General features: G+C 46.9%; 1 protein-coding gene across 5 annotated transcripts in view; it reads right to left on the reverse strand.

Moving 5' to 3' along the window:
* Window positions 1-10540, reverse strand: part of RALY (RALY heterogeneous nuclear ribonucleoprotein) — an 87555-nt gene extending 77015 nt beyond the window's left edge. Inside the window, exon 1 of one of the 5 annotated variants that reach the window (XM_055435849.2) lies at window positions 10254-10540. The gene's annotated coding sequence lies outside the window, so the exon portion shown is untranslated. Of the gene's footprint in view, window positions 1-10080 lie in introns of all 5 variants that reach the window. The other 4 variants (XM_055435833.2, XM_055435841.2, XM_055435826.2 and 1 more) reach the window with 4 other exon arrangements.
* Window positions 10541-10892: the final 352 nt, after the last annotated feature.

Consider the following 10892-nt stretch of genomic DNA (forward strand, 5'->3'; position numbering starts at 1 on the left):
CTCCATTTCTGCTCAAGTCGCTCCCATTGCACACAGTGTCCTCTCTCCATCTCCAGAGCCTAAATCACCTGTGACCATACTTTCTGGAAACAAAGGGGAAGAGGAGAGAAGCACTGTGTGAGAAAAGGTATCTGGGTGCTGCTTCTGGGTAATCTGGGACATCTGGCCCAAACAAAGAAACACTGGTGTTTCATATTATAAGCACAACCAGAAGGAATATTAGAACTTAAGATGGTCCTGGATAATACACGGTCACTATCTTTATCCTACAAGGCCCAGTATAAACGCTCGCTTCTCCAATAATGTTCCCTAGGCACCACAAATGAAGCAATCCCTCTCTCCTCTGAACTTCCCTATCACTTTACCCCTTTATGGTACTGCTAAGAGTTCATACTGTGGTTCTTACAACTCACTTGTGTAACTACACACCGACCAGAATAACAAAAAATGAAAAAGACAGATAATGCTACGTGTTGACAAGGATACGGAGCAACAGGAATTTTCTCATGCACAACTGATAAGTGTGATCTGGTTTGCCTCTGAAAACTTGTCAATAACCACTAAAGCTGAACTCTATGGACTTGAATTATGTGGTTGGAGAACACTCACTGTTTCCCCTTAACAGTTCTGCCCACAGTCCTTTGCTCCATCACTGCCTCTGTCTAAAATGCTTCCAGCATTCTTTCTCCCAACCCAAGGCTGATCCAGACCACTCTTCCTGGTCACTCCAGTCCAGAGATCTCCTCTTCTATAGAAAACTCTGCTATTTACCTATCACCTCTGACAAACAACTTGGGTTCTTCATGTATAAACTGTATTATCTGGTTTTATAATGCAGTTTTAGTAACATCTAACCTGCTCCTCACAATACATTGTGAGGAAAGCAAGATATAGATTATTAACCCTATTTTATAAATGCTTCTGAATTGTGGTGCTAGAAAAGGCTCTTGGGAGTCCCTCAGACAGCAAGGAGATCAAAGCAGTTAATCCTAAAAGAAACCAACCCTAAATATTCATCAACTGATCCTGAATACTTTGGCCACCTGATGCAAAGAGCTGACTCATTGGAAAAGACCTTGATACTGGGGAAAGATTGAGGGCAGGAAGAGAAGAGGGCAACAGAGAATGAAATAGTTGGACAGCATCACCAACTCAATGAACTTGAGTTTGAGCAAATTCCGGAGACAGTGAAGGACAGGGAAGCCTGGTGTGAAGCAGTCTATGGGGTCATAAAGAGTTAGACATGGCTTAGCAACTGAACAACAATAGATGAGAAAATGAAGTTTCACAAAGGAGACAATGATGTATTCCAGTTTTTCTGACCTAATTAGTCCCAGGAAACAAAAGATCTTAGTCTTCTAAACCCAACTGTCTTATCAGCTACAACTTCATGATTATTTTATCTCCCCAGAGACCATAGGTTCCCTGAAGACAAGAGACTGTTACACATTTACATCCCTCACAGCACCAAGGGGGGCACTCAGTGAGCTCCATACAGTTTGGTGAATTGATTTCAATACTGTCCCCAAACTATGAGACTGAACACAGGCATATTCCCTCTTCTTCCAGACCTCACGGGCAATGCTAAATTCTTGGAAGAAATCATAACAAAACACAGCATACCAAATAACATTTCTTTTTTGAGGGAAAGGACAAGAGATGAAGAAGAGCCCTTCAAGATAGGGTAAGCTCAATGTTTCCTCCATTTCGTAGGGCTCCATGCTGCTAAGTGTTCAAAGAAGGCTGGCAGAGGCAGTAGCAATGGGTTTCAAAAACCACAGATTAGTCATAATTAACAAGTCAAACATGGATCAAATGGGAATTCCCTGACAGTGTGGTGGTGAGGACTCCTCACTGTTACTGCTGAAGGCCTGGGTTCAATACCTGGTTAGGGAACTAAGATCCCACAAGCTGCACAATGCAGCCAAAATCAAAACAAAAAACAACTAATGCCAGAAACCACACCTCAATTCTACTTGCAAGCAGAACAGAGAGCTATCTTATTTTAAAACTGCATATAAAACTTAAAATTAAATCTGAAACTTAATTTTCTTCATCCTTAAATAAGAAGCTACACATTATCAACTCTGGAAACCGTCAAAGAACTGATGTGAGAATAGGGCACACACTAGGCAGACGTCTGCACCCCCAAATCTGGAGGACAATGTTGCCTCTTACCCTAAGGTTCTTGACTTTACACACTGGCTGAAAAACACCTCAGCAACAGAGGAGAAAATCTAGATAACAGGCGGAAGAAAGGAAGAGAGGGAGGGAAGGTCAAAAACAAACTGAAACGCTGAAAGCGAGATAGTCAAATAGGCCTCTGGGCCCAATGCTGCTGCTGCTCAGTCGCTTCAGTCACATCCGACTCTGTGCCACCCCATAGACGGCAGCCCACCAGGCTCCCCCGTCCCTGGGATTCTCCAAGCAAGAACACTGGAGTGGGTTGCCATTTCCTTCTTCAATGCATGAAAGTGAAAAGTGAAAGTGAAGTCACTCAATCGTGTCCGACCCTTAGCAACCCCACGGACTGCAGCCCACCAGGCTCCTCCATCCATGGGATTTTCTAGGCAAGAGTACTGGAGTGGCTTGCCATTGCCTTCTCCGGGCCTAAAGCTACATCCATCAATTCTGCTATTTTCAGTTTGAACCCTCAACCAAAACATCCAGGCCAAGGCAGCAGAGGTAAGTTATAAGCTAGGACCTGCTGTATTTATCTGAATGTAATCTGAAGGCAGCAATCATGTCCTGTTTGGTTTGTATGTTCCCCACAGGAAGAACTCATAGTTGGTACTCCAAATTCCTGGAACAAATAGTTGGACTTAGGGATGGAAAGCAGCTGACATAACCTTGCTACAGCAGCTAGGTAACCTACTTATCATGGTAACTCTACCCAAGACCCTAATTTTAGTAAAGTTAATTTTAATTGGTGTGAAAATCAATTTAGGATGAGTCTTCAAGGTATGAAAAAAGTTATTCTTGTGTTCAACTGATTCAGGCACAGCTATCATTATTACATTGAGAGCACCATTTCTCAGAGCCAGCTTACTGCTATCTGGAAGAACAGTCTCAAAGCCTTTTAATATGGTCTGTGTTAAGCAGAGAACAACATTTGACTTCTCAGTGCAGCATGAGCATACCTTCCAGAAAGGAAACCCAGACATAGAGCAGACCTAGAGAAATAATGAGTTATGGACACAATTCTTTTAAATCTACTACTGCATTTGCTTTCACTAGCACAAAGAATTGCAAAGGAAAACTAGACAAAACAGATCAACCAGGCAAACACTATCTTAAACTAGGCTTAGTGAAATCCTTCATAAAACAAACAAACAGGAGATAGCTAAATATCAGATAAATGCCTCTAGAAGCAAAAACCTGGCCAACAACTCTAAATGAGAATACTTACTTGGAATAAAGCAATGATTCTTACCTTGACAAATAAACAGAACTATTCAGTCTCTACAGATGGCATTTTAAGGGCCAGGTAAACTCAGCAGACGTTATCTCATAAAGCCAAAGCTCTAAGGAAATGCAAATTTCTGGTCCAGTGTTTTTCCAGTCCTAGTTGTGTTTGGCAATCTTAGTGTTTTTTCAACTTTTCTTTTATTCTATGATTTTAAACAGCTTGCTACATTTTCAAATATAACTTTTTAGTCATGGGATCCAAGTTTGCCCCATGGGATAACAGCTCCAAGTTTATAGTGGAACACAGATAATTTGGTAAATTCATCTCACAAGCAATTTTTCAGCAATTTGTCCACTCTAAAAAGCAATATCCATCTGTTGATATACTGAAAGATATCTATGAACCCAGAATTTAACCCCGTGAGATACTCTCAATACTCTCACAAAGCCCTTCCTCCTTTCAGAGATAAATTCTCAAACTACTCCCATAAAACCAGACATTCAGACTGTTGAGAGGTAAAAGTATGATCCAAGATTGTCCAGTCCAACCCTCGGGTTTTACAGACAGGAAGACTGAGATCCAGGGGGTATTAGATAATTACAATTAACATGAGTTTGGCAAATATCAAAAGCCCACTGAATCCTATCCCCGCTCCCCCAGTGGAACAGCACTGGGCATGGTGGGAGAACAGTCAGATTTGCACTTCGGTCAGTGGAACACTCGAAATACATGTGTCTGAGCCTAACAAAATCTGAATATTCAACCACAAACTCCTGACCCCTACCCCAACCTAGAGAGCAGGAGAAGCAGACAGTTTGAATGGCTTCTTGGAGACGCAGACTAGAACCTAGGGATAATATCCAATCCTTCCTCCCCTCCTCCCAAGAGGCAGAGCACATTTATTCACATGGAGGCCATTATGAAGTGACAGAAAGACTGAGGAAAATGGAAGGGCTGCAAAAACAGAAGAGATAACTAACAATACTTGAGCAGATGCCTGTCTCAGGTTATTCGACAGTTATTCCCACTAGAAGAACATTGTCTCTGTCACCGGGCCTCACCCTTCAGCCCTCTGATGATTTCACGAAGCAATAAGAAGGAAAGGGGCTTGGCCAACCCCATGCACTGAATGAGTGGCCAGGGAGGACACCAGACATCCGCAGGCCCACGACTAGACTCCCAGCGGACCCACTGCCCTTTCTTTCTTGTCCTGAGAGTCTGTGAACTACACCCCACCGTGGGTCTCAAATTGTCCTCACAGTGCCAAGGGGGCAGCAGCAGGACAGCAGGCTAACATTACCGCTGCCATCTTCCTCCCTCCAGTTGTACATTTTATATATAAAGCTAAAATTGAATTAAAACTAGGTTTTCAGTCACTCATGTGAAAACCCTATCTCCACCTCTACACCCCTACCACTGCCTAAGGGAGGGAAGGGAAGAGAAAGGAAGAAAGAAAACACTTCTCCAAAAGATACACTGGCTTAAAATTCAACATTCAAAAAAACAAGGATCATGGCATTCGGTCCCATCACATCATGGCAAATATATGCAGAAACAATGGAAACAAGACTTTATTTTCTTGGGCCCCAAAATCACTGAAGATGGTGACTACAGACATGAAATTAAAAGACACTTGCTCCTTGGAAGAAAAGTTACGACCAACCTAGACAGCATATTAAAAAGCAGAGACATTTCTTTGCCAACAAAGGTCCGTCTAGTCAAAGCTGTGGTTTTTCCAGTAGTCGTGTACAGATGTGAGAGCTGGACCATAAAGAAAGCTGAGCACCAAAGAATTGATGCTTTCAAAATGTGCTGTTGGAGAACTCTTGAGATTCCCGTGGACTACAAGGAGATCAGTCCTAAATACTCATTGGAAGGACTGATGCTAAAGCTCCTACTACTTCGACCATCTGATTCAAAGAACTGATTCATTAGAAAAGACCCTGATGCTGGGAAAGATTGAAGGCAGGAGTAGGGGATGACAGAGGATGAGATGGTTGGATGGCATCAACCGATTCGATGGACATGAGTCTGAGCAAGCTCTGGGAGTTGGTGATGGCCAGGGAAGCCTGGCATCCTGCAGTCCATGGGGTTGCAAAGAGTTGGACACGTCTGAGTGACTGAACTGAACTGAAAACAGTCTTACCTGTCTCCTCCTCAGCTCCCCAGATTTCTCCTCCTGGCTTAGTCTTTTCTCTGAAGTCTAGGCTTAAACAATTTCTCCGAGGAACTCCCACCCTTACCATTCACGGATAGGTTAGTTTCCTTCCTCCATGATCTGACGGTGCTTGTTCCTGTCACAACACTTCTCACACTGCCTGTTTCTTTGCCTGTCTTCCCCAAGACACCCAAATTCCCAAGCTTAGTGCTGTGTGTGGCAGATGCTTAATAACTTCTGTAAATGGAAAACTTTCCAATAATGAGGTTCCCAATGAAACAGAATCTCAACAGGTAACCTATTCAAATGTTGGCTGGGAGGCCAGCTGGTCTATGACTTTAAGTCCCTCAACTGTAAGATTCTCTCCAATAAACAGTTCAGTACTTTCTGACTTAATATTATCATACTCAGGGGTTTGGGCTTTAATATGTAAGCAATATTAGGCCATCAGATTTTTAAGGCAAGTACAACATGATCAAATCTGTTTTTGTTGCCCTATTATCCATCTTTGGAACACCTCCCAACCCAACCCTCTGTTGGCTTCAAGACAAAATTCCAACTACACTTCACAAACATAAACACCACATGCTACCACCACACCCCCCAAAGCACACACAGACACAGAAGCAGTCAAACCAAAGGGAATTTTGGAAGACTAAATGCAGCATTTAATTCCATCTTAACCACCTGCAAGCAAGGAGGATCCATAAATACCCTCTAGAAACCCAAAAACTAATCCCTCTTGTGTGCCTTTATGGAAAGAGGAGGGCACGGAGAGAGAGCATTTCATAAAGGTAATCTATTTAATCATCCTGAGTAGTTCTGATCTGAGCTGCTGTCATAGCACTGCTATCTTTGATCACTGCAGCCCCATATGCCCAAACCCAGGATGGCCAGAAAGGAAGATGCAAACAAGGAGACGCTGGGAAGTCCCCTGGGTTCTATTTCAAAAGCAGGAGTTCCCTTTGGAAGATACAGAAGGGGCAAGCAGAAATCTGCAAAAAAAAAAGGCTTCAGTGATAAGGAACTTTAATCTGCAGAGTTGGGGGAAGGGGATAGAGAAGCTTAACCAAAGGGGTACAAGCAGGCCTGGGTTCTTGTTGGGGAACTGCAAGCCACACCCTACTGCTGCTGCTAAATTGCTTCAATGGTGTCCAATTCTGTGTGACCCCATAGACGGAAGCCCACCAGACTCCCTCGTCCCTGGGATTCTCCAGGCAAGAACACTGGAGTGGGGTGCCATTTCCTTCTCCAATGCATCAAAGTGAAAAGTGAAAGGGAAGTCGCTCAGTCATGTCCGACTCTTAGCGATCCCATGGGCTGCAGCCTACCAGGCTCCACCATCCATGGGATTTTCCAGGCAAGAGTACTGGAGTGGGGTGCCACTGCCTTCTCCGACACCCTACTGCAGATGAGGCCTAATCATCATTTTGCATTTACAAAGCACTCAGGGCTTAAGGGAGGCACTAAGAGTGCCTGCTTTGCCAGTCACAAAAGGACAAATATTGCATGATTCCATTTATATGAAGTACCAAGAGTAGTCAAATTCAGAGACAGAAAATAGAATAATAGTTGCTAGGAGGGAGAAAGGAATGGGAAATAAGTGTTTATATGTAGTTTCAGTTGAAGAAGATGAAAAAGTTCTAGACACAGATGGTGATAGCTACACAACAATGTAAATATATTTAATGCCATAGAACTGTACATGTAAAAATGGTTGAAATGGTAAAATTTTATCTTATGTGTACCTTTACCAAAAAAAAGCATACCAGCTTTAAAATTATATTGTCTGCACTTATCAATTACATGACCCTGAGCATGTCATATAAACTGTTTCTTCTGCAAAACAGGTTTAATAATAGTACCTAATTCACACAGTAGCTCTTGAGAACTAAATGAGATACTCCACACAAAGTCCTTAATCCACTGACTAGTACGTGGAAAGTACTTAATAAATATTAGCCTACTGCCACAAGGCACTTTCACAGCCATTTCTCATAGGCCCCACACAACCCTGTGAGGGTTTACAAAGAAACTGAGGCTCAAAGAATCACAATGAGTGGCCAAGTTCATGGTGCCACAGCAAATCAAATCCTTTGCCCAGGAGAGATGTCCTGTCCTCTCCACTTGTTGATTTGGTTAGGCTAAAGCTGAAACTCCAATACTTTGGCCACCTCATGCGAAGAGTTGACTCACTGGAAAAGACTCTGATGCTGGGAGGGATTGGGGGCAGGAGAAGGGTTCAACAGAGAATGAGATGGCTGGATGGCATCACTGACTCGATGGATATGAGTCTGAGTGAACTCCGGGAGTTGGTGATGGACAGGGAGGCCTGGCGTGCTGTGATTCATGGGGTCGCAAAGAGTCGGACATGACTGAGGGACTGAAATGAACTGAACTGAAATGAGGCAAGTGCCCTAAACCTTGCTATGTTTCAATTCCCAATTAGAGCTGTAAAAAAGGAAATAGAAACCAAACCCTAAAAGCTACCTTACAGAACTAGATGAGAAATGATATCAGATAATGGTTACAAAAGAGAACTATAAAACAGAAAGTACTATGTAACAAAAGTGGTAACTTATGAGAGTCCCTGCTTTGTCAGTCACAAAAGGACAAATATTGCATGATGTGTTTTGCAGCGCACAAAACCTGGCCTCCTTTTAATGTTGGGACTAAATAACTTCCTGGTGATTTCATTTCACTCGGGATTCTGGGTCTCAAGGCCTGAATAACTAGTTTAGTGTTCTTTCAAAAGGTGGAAAACTATGGTAGAAATAAAAATATTACTGGACTGGGAGTCAGAAGACTGAAATCCTAGTTCTGATTCTGTCACTAAAGCAGTCTGTGAATTTAGACAACTTACTTCCTCTTTCCGAGGTTCAGTTAATGGGAAAGAGGGAAAAGGCAGGAAAAAAAGACTAGAGAGGACCCCTTGGCAGTCCTATGTACCACTACTCTTAAATCCAGTCTTGGAAAAGGGATCCTCCAGACTCCAGAGAACTACAGCAAATATCAGTAGACTCAAGACCTGGCCTAGGAACACCCCTGCCTGATTTTTACACACCAGGCATCAAACACACTGGAAAACTAGAACACTTGCCAAAGTTAATTTTAGTCCACTTTTACCCTTCTGGGCCTAATCTGAAAATAAGAGAAATAAATCTCTAGTTGAAAACAGGAGAGTCTAAGCAATTGACTTGAGCCACTTTCTGCTCCCCCTCCCTTTAAACACTATAGAATAGACAAGATTTGGAGGAACATGCCATAAACAAACAAAAGATGGACCTCGCTGCTTTAAATGACCGACGCCTTCCTTGAGCCAAAAACCCCAGGGAACTTTAGTGTGCTGGAAATCTGGAGTCCTCTGTATCCATCCACTTCTAAAGGGCAATATTAGCAAGAAATGTGTAAGAACTTCCTTTCCCTCCGACCTCGCACAGATCCAGGATGGAATTTCATCCATAGTGGACACTGGCCCGTGAACCAGGGAGGACGGAGATAGGTCTCTCATCTAAAGATGTGACTCAAAATCCGTTCGGCACTAAGAGATTACACAAGCTCACACTAAGAAATAACAGACACCAGCACTACGGCTTTACACTTCGGTGGCTACACACTGTGATTTGGAATACATTCTTCAACCTCTCGGAGGCTTGATTTCTGTTTTTGTAAATGGGGGCAACCTCAGAAGGCCTTCTTAAGCATTCTCTGAAACAAGCTGCCGAAGTTCCTGCGTCAAGTCCGTTAAATGTTACCTGTTGGTATTAAACACTTCTCTCACACATTGGTTTCCTCCCTGAATCCACAAAATACCCTGCAAGGCGACTTTCTTTCTCCCGGTCCACTGAAAGGCAAACTGAGGCTCGGCCGGGAAAAGGCTGCGTGAAGTGCAGCGCGCGGCCCCAGCTCGAAGGCCTGCTGTTGTTCCTCTAAGAAGCCCAAGGTGTGCCACGAGCCCAGGACCGGGAGAGGCGGGGACCGAGGAGGCGCTCAGGTCCTTAGGAAGCCAAGCGGGTCCAGTTTTGCGCGCCTCGGGGATCCCGCAGACCCAGCCCGGGAGGGAGAGTCGGAAAATGCCCCAGGTCTGGGCCGGAGCCGGGGCCGGGCCCGCCCGAGGCCTCCCCGGCGCGGCCTCCAGTCCCCCCTCCTCCCCTCGGCGGGCGGGGCGGGACGCGAGCACAAAAGACTCCAACTTCCGAGCGGGCGCGGGCCCACCCCGCCAACTCCTAGCCCAGGCCGGGCCCGCGGAGAGGAGGCGGGCAGGGAACGCCAGGGCGGCCGGGAGCGGAAGCGGGCGGGCCCGGCCGGCGACCCAAGGCGGCGGGGCCGAATGGAGGGGAAGGTGCGGGGGAAGGGGGCTGGGAGTTACTCCGGCTCCCGGGACTCCCAGAAGGGCCGAAAAAAGAGTTTCTAAAAATAGGCAGAGGCCCGCGCGAAGAGGTGGGTGACCGAAAAGGAACCAGGAGCACCCCCTCCCCGCACCTTGAAGGAGACGCCCGCGGCCCCCACTCACCCGCGCTGAGAGGTCTGGAGGAAGCCGCGCGGCGCGGAAGGAGGCGGTGCCGCCGCACTCGGGGGCGGAAGGGAGGGAGCGAGGGAGGGAGGAAGAAGGCGGCCCCGGCCGCAGCGTGAGGAGCCGAGCACACGCGCGGGAGTCGCCCCCGTGGCCCCCTCGGCTTCTCTCACCTCAGCCCGCCCTGCGCCCGCGCTGCTCGCGCACCCAGCCGCACTGACAGCGGTGCGAGCCCAGCAGCCGCGAGTCCTTCCCTTAGCCCGGACCACTGAGGCGCGCGGCGGTGGGGGTGCCCGGAGCGGCTTCTCTCAGCTCGGTCCCGCCCGCCGCTCCGGCCTGGGCCCAGCCACCCCTTGCCCCCGCCTCAGTCTCCAGAGCAGAGCCCGGCGACGCTCGCGCGGCGTCCGCAGCCCCGCCCTAACAGCCTGGCTCCCGAGACGCAGCTGCTGTTCCCACCCCCTCAACCCAGCTTTGGAAAGGTCCAGAGCTTCGGCGGGGAGAAGAGAAAGGAGGGGTCGGGGCGGGGCCTAGCGGGGAGGCAGGCCTGCGGTGGGAGCCTGAGGAGGCGGGGCTAGGGCGGGAAGAGACGCTCTCTTACACCAGTACGGAGCGTAAGGCGGGGCGGGGCCGAGAGGGTGCTAAGGCCGAGAAGAGAGGCGCGCGAGACAAGTATGGAAGGCAGTGGCGGCCTCGCAGATCCGGGAAGGCCGGGCATGAAAAAGAGGAGGAGTGGGCGGGGCGGGGCCTACCCAGAGGAGGGGTCAAGAGTGGAGGGAGGCCCGGGCGAGCTTGGGGAAGTAGGGGCCCTTAGG

Source organism: Moschus berezovskii, chromosome 15, assembly GCF_049115385.1.
Source record: "Moschus berezovskii isolate FMDL1 chromosome 15, NW_MosBer_1.0, whole genome shotgun sequence".
Lineage (NCBI taxonomy): Eukaryota > Metazoa > Chordata > Mammalia > Artiodactyla > Moschidae > Moschus > Moschus berezovskii.